Genomic DNA, 7,266 nt, shown 5'->3' on the forward strand with positions numbered 1-7,266 from the left:
TTTCCAGTTCTGCAAAAAGAATAATGGCTGCTGGGATTTTTTAAACTATTATATTGATCTGTAGTTTCCTGTAGGTAGTATTGATATTAGAACATTACTGAGTCTTACCATCCTTGAACAAATGATGTCTTACCATATGTCTAGGACTTCAGTTTAATGCAGGTATGTTTGCTAGTGTTCAAGTGTTTCACCCTTTCATTAAATTCATTAGGTATTCAATTTGTTAGTGGATAATTAAATGGACTTCTAAAAAAATCCTTTGCTGTATTATAAAACCTTTTTTGTGTATCTTATACATGACAAGTTTGCTTTATTGTAAAAGTATTGTAAAATTAGTATTGTGGGTTCTTTGGAATTTGTTTTTATAAGATTATGTCATCTGTATGTAAGGATAGCTTTCCTTCTTCCATTCCAATCTGAATGACTTTATTTCTTTTTCTTACCCAACTGCTCTGGCTAGACTTCATAGGCAAGATTTTCAGGATTTCACTATTGAGTATTATGTTAGCAGTGAGTTTTGTAGATGCAGGTATATGAACAGAGTAGAATGACTTCCACAAATGTCCCTCTGCTTAGTAAGCAGTAGAAAGTTCCCAGGTGATAGCATCCTGTGAGTGCATTTATGAAATCCTGGAATGTGAGTTAATTGTAGCATACCTACAATTTTATGGTTTTGAAGAACTGAATTCTTTCTAATGTCCACGTGTTCAAGTTTTAATAATCCGCTCATGATAAAATATGCCTGAAACATTTTGATGTGTTCTTAAGTTTTAAAATTCAGTAAAGCATATCAAATGAATTTATTCTTTCTAGAGGTTATTAAGAAAACAGTACTATTAATGGGTCAAGGACAAGTATTAAAGACAATCCTTGGGGGCCATGGGAATACCAAGATTCCTTCAGGGATGTTGGTGTATGTGCCTGATGATAAGTTTAAAGCCATATGGTGGTGATATTTTAGTCCATATAAATGACACTGAACCCATGTGATTGTGAATCAAAATAATAGAAATTTTTAAAAAATTGCTGATATGAACTGCCATTGCTAACACCAAATATGTATGAAAATAGATTGATTTAAAATGAAATAAAAAGGAAGTTAACTCTGAAGTCAACTCAGATATAAAGTGTAAAAACAAAGAAATTTACATATATAAGAAATATAAGAAACTAAAACCTAATGAGTATAGGAATAATATGTATATAAATATTCAAAAATAAGTTAATTCAGTAATGAAATACAATGTAAGTTATATTTGAAAATAACAGATAATTGGTTTTAAAAATACATAACCATTTATGGAGAATGACTTGATTTTGGCAAAGTGGTAATTCATGTTTCACTTGCTAAAAGGAATATTCAGTAGTCACATGGAGGAAAAAAATACACAATGATGGGTGCAATAGAGGTAATGAGAGTGACGATGCATTTTTAAGCGTGGTAAAAGTACAGAATCCAGAAATATCGGGAAGAAAGCTTCCATGCTTTAAAAAAAAATTTCATAATACATCTAGACACAGAAACAGTTCTGTGTTGTTGGAAAAGGTATTTTGAATCTCACTTCTGTCTATAATTTTTTAAAATCATGTGAAAATCAAAAGAAAAAATTCATGTAATTTTCAAATAATATAGTGAGAAAAGAAGTACAGAATAACCCCAAATGAATGAAAGCTCTTTATCATGATTTATATTATGTACTGAAATATACTTTCTCAAAAGAAGATATGAGGCACTAAGAAAATGAAACAATATTTGAGAAGACATTATAAATTATTTATAAAACAAAAAATGAATGGGGAGAAATTAGGCAGTAAGAAAATTGGAAAAATATGAGTTCAAACTTGAAATGTAATATATATGAAATAGGGTGACAACGCTTAAGTAGAAAGAGAAGGTAATAAGTGGAAAGTGCTGAAAAGATATTAAGTGTAGAATGTTAAAGATTTGAAAGAGAAGTCAACAGGTGAGTGTGATGGTTATGTTAATATGTCAACTTGGCCAGAACGTGTGCCCAGTTTTTTTGGTTAAGCAAGCACTGGGCTAATTGTAATATAAGGGCATTTGTGGACTTAAGTCATCAGTGAGTTTACTGCATAGATGGCTGATTATGTCTACAGTCAACCAGGGAGATTGCCTTCAGCAATGTGTGATGCTTTATGCAATCCACTGAATGCCTTAAAAAGGGGAAGTGATTCAGCATTGAGAGAAAATTTCCCAGCTCCTCTTTGGACAGCCAGCGTCTCCTGGGAACTTCGTGGGACTTTCATCAGAGCCCCTGGCTTTGCAGCCTGCCTATAGAATCTGGATTTGTGCATCCCCACTATACATAAGAGAATTTTATAAAATCTCATACTCTTTACAGATATCTCCTGTTGATTCTGTTTCCATAGAGAACCCTGAATTAATACAATGAGGAATGGTATAGAATGTCTGAACCAGAAAACCAGTTGAAAGACTTGAAAGAAATACTAAAAATTACAATTCCTTTGTTTGATATGAAATTCTTTGAAGCTGCATATCAAAAGTGCACACTGAGCACTGACTAAGAAAGGCTAAATGCAAGGCATATTTTAGGAAAATTACCCATTAAAGAAAATATAAAAATCCTTATACATGCATTATGCAAAGTAATTACTATTTCATCAACATTTTTGAGAACAATATTTTGTGCCAGATGCAAATGGGGCAGTATATTTGTGGAAAGCAATATTTGTGGTTTTATACCCAGCAACACAGAAATGTAATAAAAAAGACATTGACCACTGGGTGGACTGGGAGAGAGTGTAAACTACAATTTAAATCATTATCACGTGGTGCAACAGTGCTCCAAAATGTATTCATAAAGTGCAGTGAATATCCCATGATGATGAAAGAGGTTGTTGATGTGGAAGGAGTGGGGTGAGGGGAGTGGCAGGTATATGGGGACCTCTTATATTTTTTGAATGTAACATTTAAAAAAATAGAGAAAAAACAGCAAAAAATTCATTGAAACTCAATTATCCTACTAGACAAAGATTAATATTTTGGCCAAGACCTCTTCCATGTTGAGTGAACAGAGTTCAGTAAATGAAATTATAGAAATTCATTGACAGGAGGATGGATGATACACACTCAATTTACCATTATTCAACTAACAATGAGGGTTCTAGGAGTGAGAGACCTTGGGAGACCTTGGGAGCCATTATGGAGACCAAATATAATTCATATAGTGCTAACTTTGTTTAGGGTGCTTATCTATATATATACATGTATTAAAGATACAAATATTGTTTAATAAGTAAAATTAAATGTAACCTCTTTCTAAAACAACCTAATCTTTTGAAGTAAAACTAAACTGTCATTAAATTGACTCATTCTGAGTGGAGTAGAAGAGTGAGTACTGAGGCATCTCCAAACACTGTGAGATCTCCAGCTCCTCTTAGCCTCAAACTGAGGCCTCTAGTCAAGGTCTCTGCAGCTGTCAGTTGTACGATCTGCAACACAAATACAGAATCTGGAATACCTGAGGTGGGTTGCAAGACCCACCTTCTGGACACCTCAGACCCTGGAGAAGTGACTTTAGGTCCCTGTACCCCTGGGAGCCAGATCTAGGAGGCAATGAATTCCTATTGCTGCTCTTTGCCGAGGGTGCTGTCTGTGACAAAGATTGTCTAGAAATTTCCAACAGAGTTCAGTCATGAAAGATTCACATTAAAAAAAACCTTCCTTTTCCTAATCAACAGTTTCATTCTTAATCAAACACAAAGCTTACCTGTCATTTTCCATTTTTAAAAAGTTGTACTGTGATACCAAAAACAAATTTTCTTACATTAATATATTCCAAAATGTAGATATTATAAAACACTCCTCATTATAGTATAATAGAGTTATTTTAATAATTACAATCTTTAATAAGGGGAAATGAGTAATGTGAAATCCTACTTGCTTCTCTCATCCCAAGTTAGCTCTGCAGGGAAATTTCCTTCAGGTTTTGTTTCTTTGACTTCTACATACATAGAGAAATCTTGAAGACCTGCATCTGGAGAAAAGGTGCATGAGCTAATCTGGTATCTGGGTAGAGAACTGCAGAGGCTGAGAACCCCATGTCTTGGGCAACTGAGAGTCAGGTCCCAGTGAGAACAAATGGCCACAGTAGCTACCCTTCTTGCTTAAGAGGGACCCCAGAGCATCACTGTTCTTGTTAGATCAAGTAAGGTCCAGCCATAAAGTCATGGTTTCACCCTCACCTCGACTCCTAGGGAAGTGAACTCGTTTGTGAATAGGGCTGTTAGATCTTCTTGGTGTAAGTGATGCCAGTCTGCTACAGGGTGGCTTTAGTACTTTATGCATGGAGTCCTGAAGAGAGCAAGTCTAGAGAAATTCATGAGCAGGAGCAGAGGGGGCAAATATAAAGAGATGATAGGTGATGGAGGGAGAAGTGGAGTTATGGATTGCTGGCAAACTGCCACCAGCTTGAGGGAAATCATGGCCATGCTCACACCTAGAGTTTACTTCTAACCTCTGAAACTTTTAGGCAGTCAATTCCTGCGTATACACCAACTAGTCAGTGGTATTGGGTAAAGCAGCCCTGGCAAACTAACAATCTAACTCAACCTTTTCCCTTGAGACCTGACTAGGTGGCACTCAATGACACTCCACTTTATCCACCACACTCAATAATAGAGAGGGGAAGAGCTGGTGGACTTTAAGGGGATTGGGAGGGCAAACTCTGTTCTTAAACTGGGCTAGAGCTCTCTCCTCTTAACTAAGGAGCCATAGCTGAGCAAATTAGGACTTTTGTGGAATGGGTTTCTAGTCCCTGGGGTGAGGGTCTCAGGGCATCCTTCACCTGCCTGCACTTATTTTCACCATCCAATTCTCACCTCTATCTCCATGCTCCCACACTTGCAGTCTCTTCAGTAAGCTCCTCAAGAAGGCTGGATTTCCTGAAGTGTCAAGAGAAAGTAAAGAATCAGTGGAGTGTTAGTTGACCTGTTTCCCTTCTCCTCCTCATTCTACCCACACCACACTCAACATTTCCTCTTCTTGTTCTTCTCTTTCTACATCTTGGATGCCATCTGTGCTTTCCAGGAACAGACAATTGACATAAAGAGACTCCTTCTCCTCCTCAAAGAGTGTAGACAGCTGCAGGGAGGAGAGCAGACTTGCATTTCCAGAGCTGCATGTGCAGCATCACTACCGTGAGGGGATAGCCCAGCCCAGAACCAACTTCACAGAGTCCCCTTCCTCATGATGGAGATCCAGGCTTCTGATCCCAGCACAGCTACTTGTCTGGCTCATCTGGATTCCATGAGTTGATTCATGGTGCAGAGTAGGTTGAAAAATCAGTGTAATGTAGAAATATAGTAGGTAGGAAGTTGAAGACATGTGTTAAAAACATTGTCATTGGTATGAACTCATCTTCCTGGAAGAGACCTTCAAGATAATTATATAAAGAATGGATAAAGGAAGAGCTACAAAGAAATGCTTACAGATAAGAAACAGATTTTAAAAATAGGGAGAAAGGAAATAAATTACATGCAAGTTGCCATTCTCTATGTCTGAATCTTCTTCATCTGTGAAAAATGCTTCTGAATGCACAATGCTGTAACGGTGATGGGGTGGCCTTGCAAAAGGAAAGGAGAAAGTTCAGGTTGAAAGGGGAGCTCAAGCCCCTATTGTTGATGTCATAACATGACCTGCACCTAGGATACAATTCTGTCCTCATCTCATCCTGATTTTGAGCTTCAATTGCTTCTCTTCTGCCTTGTGGGGTTTGCCTAAGATATAGGGTCTGTGTTCTAGACCTCACATGCTCTAATTTTAGGGAGAAATGCTCATATCTTCCTTGAGCACTAAGAAAGCAGTCAGTGTCTCCTTGTCTTTCTAAGCATGCTATTGCTTTCCTTCCCATTTTCCTGGCTCAGAACCTCCCTGCCTCTCTTCTGTCTCCTAATTAGTGCTTATTTGCTTTCTTATTTCCATTCGTGTTGTTGTTCCATAGGAGAACATGGAGGAATGATCAAGTGTATATTGTTGTCCTCTCCAGTCAATAAATTGTTCACTTACCAATTCACCCATCTCCAGGGGCAACTCTCTGCAACCTGGAGTTGAATCAGATCCTGGGGAAGAGAGCTACCACCCACCTCACAAACCAAGTGGCTGTCAAGTGCCTGGGATGACCTTAGGAATTGGGCAGACCTTTGTCCTCTCAATGCCCCCATAGGTTTCCTAACCCTTTTGGGTGGATGAACACAAGATTAGAGGTACCTTGCCCACATTCCCTTGTCCTGCAATTGACATAATAGGGTTTATGCAGGATGCATGGCCAATTAAAGAAGTGACTTCATCAAGCCTCTCTAGGACTGGGTACCTTGGGTGCTTTGACAAGCCTGGGGAAAGGTATAGGGAGGGACACACATGTTGTGTGAAGGACATAGCAGAGATGCCTGGCAGCAGCACTGGTTTAGGGAGGAGCAGGGAAGCTGTGGTCCTGCTGCCCAGAGATTTTCTCTTGGGCCTGCTCAATTCCAGAACTCCAGCTGAGTAGGACTTGGAGAGCCAGTGTGTGAAGCCATCCAGAGCCCATTCACAGAAGTCCTACAAAAACCTGCTAGGGATTTTTAGCACTGAAGGGGCAGCTGGAATCAAGCCTTTCTCAAATGTGATGAAATGTAGGTTTAATTCCTAATCCAGCATTTTGGATTTGGCACCAGGTATAACTACTGATCTGGAATCCTCTCCATTAGATCCTTCCTTGAGAATTGTTACCTACCTGGATTGTCATCATCTTTGCTTCTGGTGGAGATGTACCTCTGATCCACAAGTTAGTCTTTTAGGAACACAAGCATCCATAGGAACATTATTAAAATAAGGCCTCCACCCTCTCTTCTCTACCTGAGGCCGTGCTGGCTACCATAGGAATCCCAGCTCCCTAGCCTGGGTCCTGAGACATTCCCTGTGCTCTCTGGAGTCCCAGGCCTCCAACGAGATGTTGCAAGCAGTTTGCAAATGTGGAAGAAGAGGTGAAGGAATCAGCCCTCAACTTCTCACTGCCTCATTTAGCTCAAAAGTTACAGCATTCTTCTCAAATCTTATCACCCTGAAATGTTGACTGGACACACACACTAAGGTGAGTACAAAGAATGGACCTAGTGCTAGACTCTGGGTAGCTCTCCTGGAGATCATTTTACAAGGGTGAATGTGTTCTCTCTATTGTCCATATCATAACTACTAGCACAAATGGATACTGGGCTTTTGAAAATTTGCAAAAATTGCAATCTGCT

The 7,266-nt window shown here is 38.8% G+C and overlaps 1 long non-coding RNA gene across 1 annotated transcript; it reads right to left on the reverse strand.

Annotated features, from left to right (window-relative positions):
* Nucleotides 1-4,811: 4,811 nt before the first annotated feature.
* On the reverse strand, nucleotides 4,812-5,547 carry LOC131277381 (uncharacterized). The gene is made up of 3 exons (XR_009184558.1): nucleotides 5,519-5,547; nucleotides 5,016-5,125; nucleotides 4,812-4,926 (listed from the first exon to the last, which is right to left on the reverse strand). It is a non-coding gene; the product is annotated as an uncharacterized lncRNA (long non-coding RNA).
* Between the last annotated feature and the right edge of the window lie 1,719 nt (nucleotides 5,548-7,266).

Source organism: Dasypus novemcinctus (genome assembly GCF_030445035.2).
Source record: "Dasypus novemcinctus isolate mDasNov1 chromosome 11 unlocalized genomic scaffold, mDasNov1.1.hap2 SUPER_11_unloc_2, whole genome shotgun sequence".
Taxonomy (NCBI): Eukaryota; Metazoa; Chordata; class Mammalia; order Cingulata; family Dasypodidae; genus Dasypus; species Dasypus novemcinctus.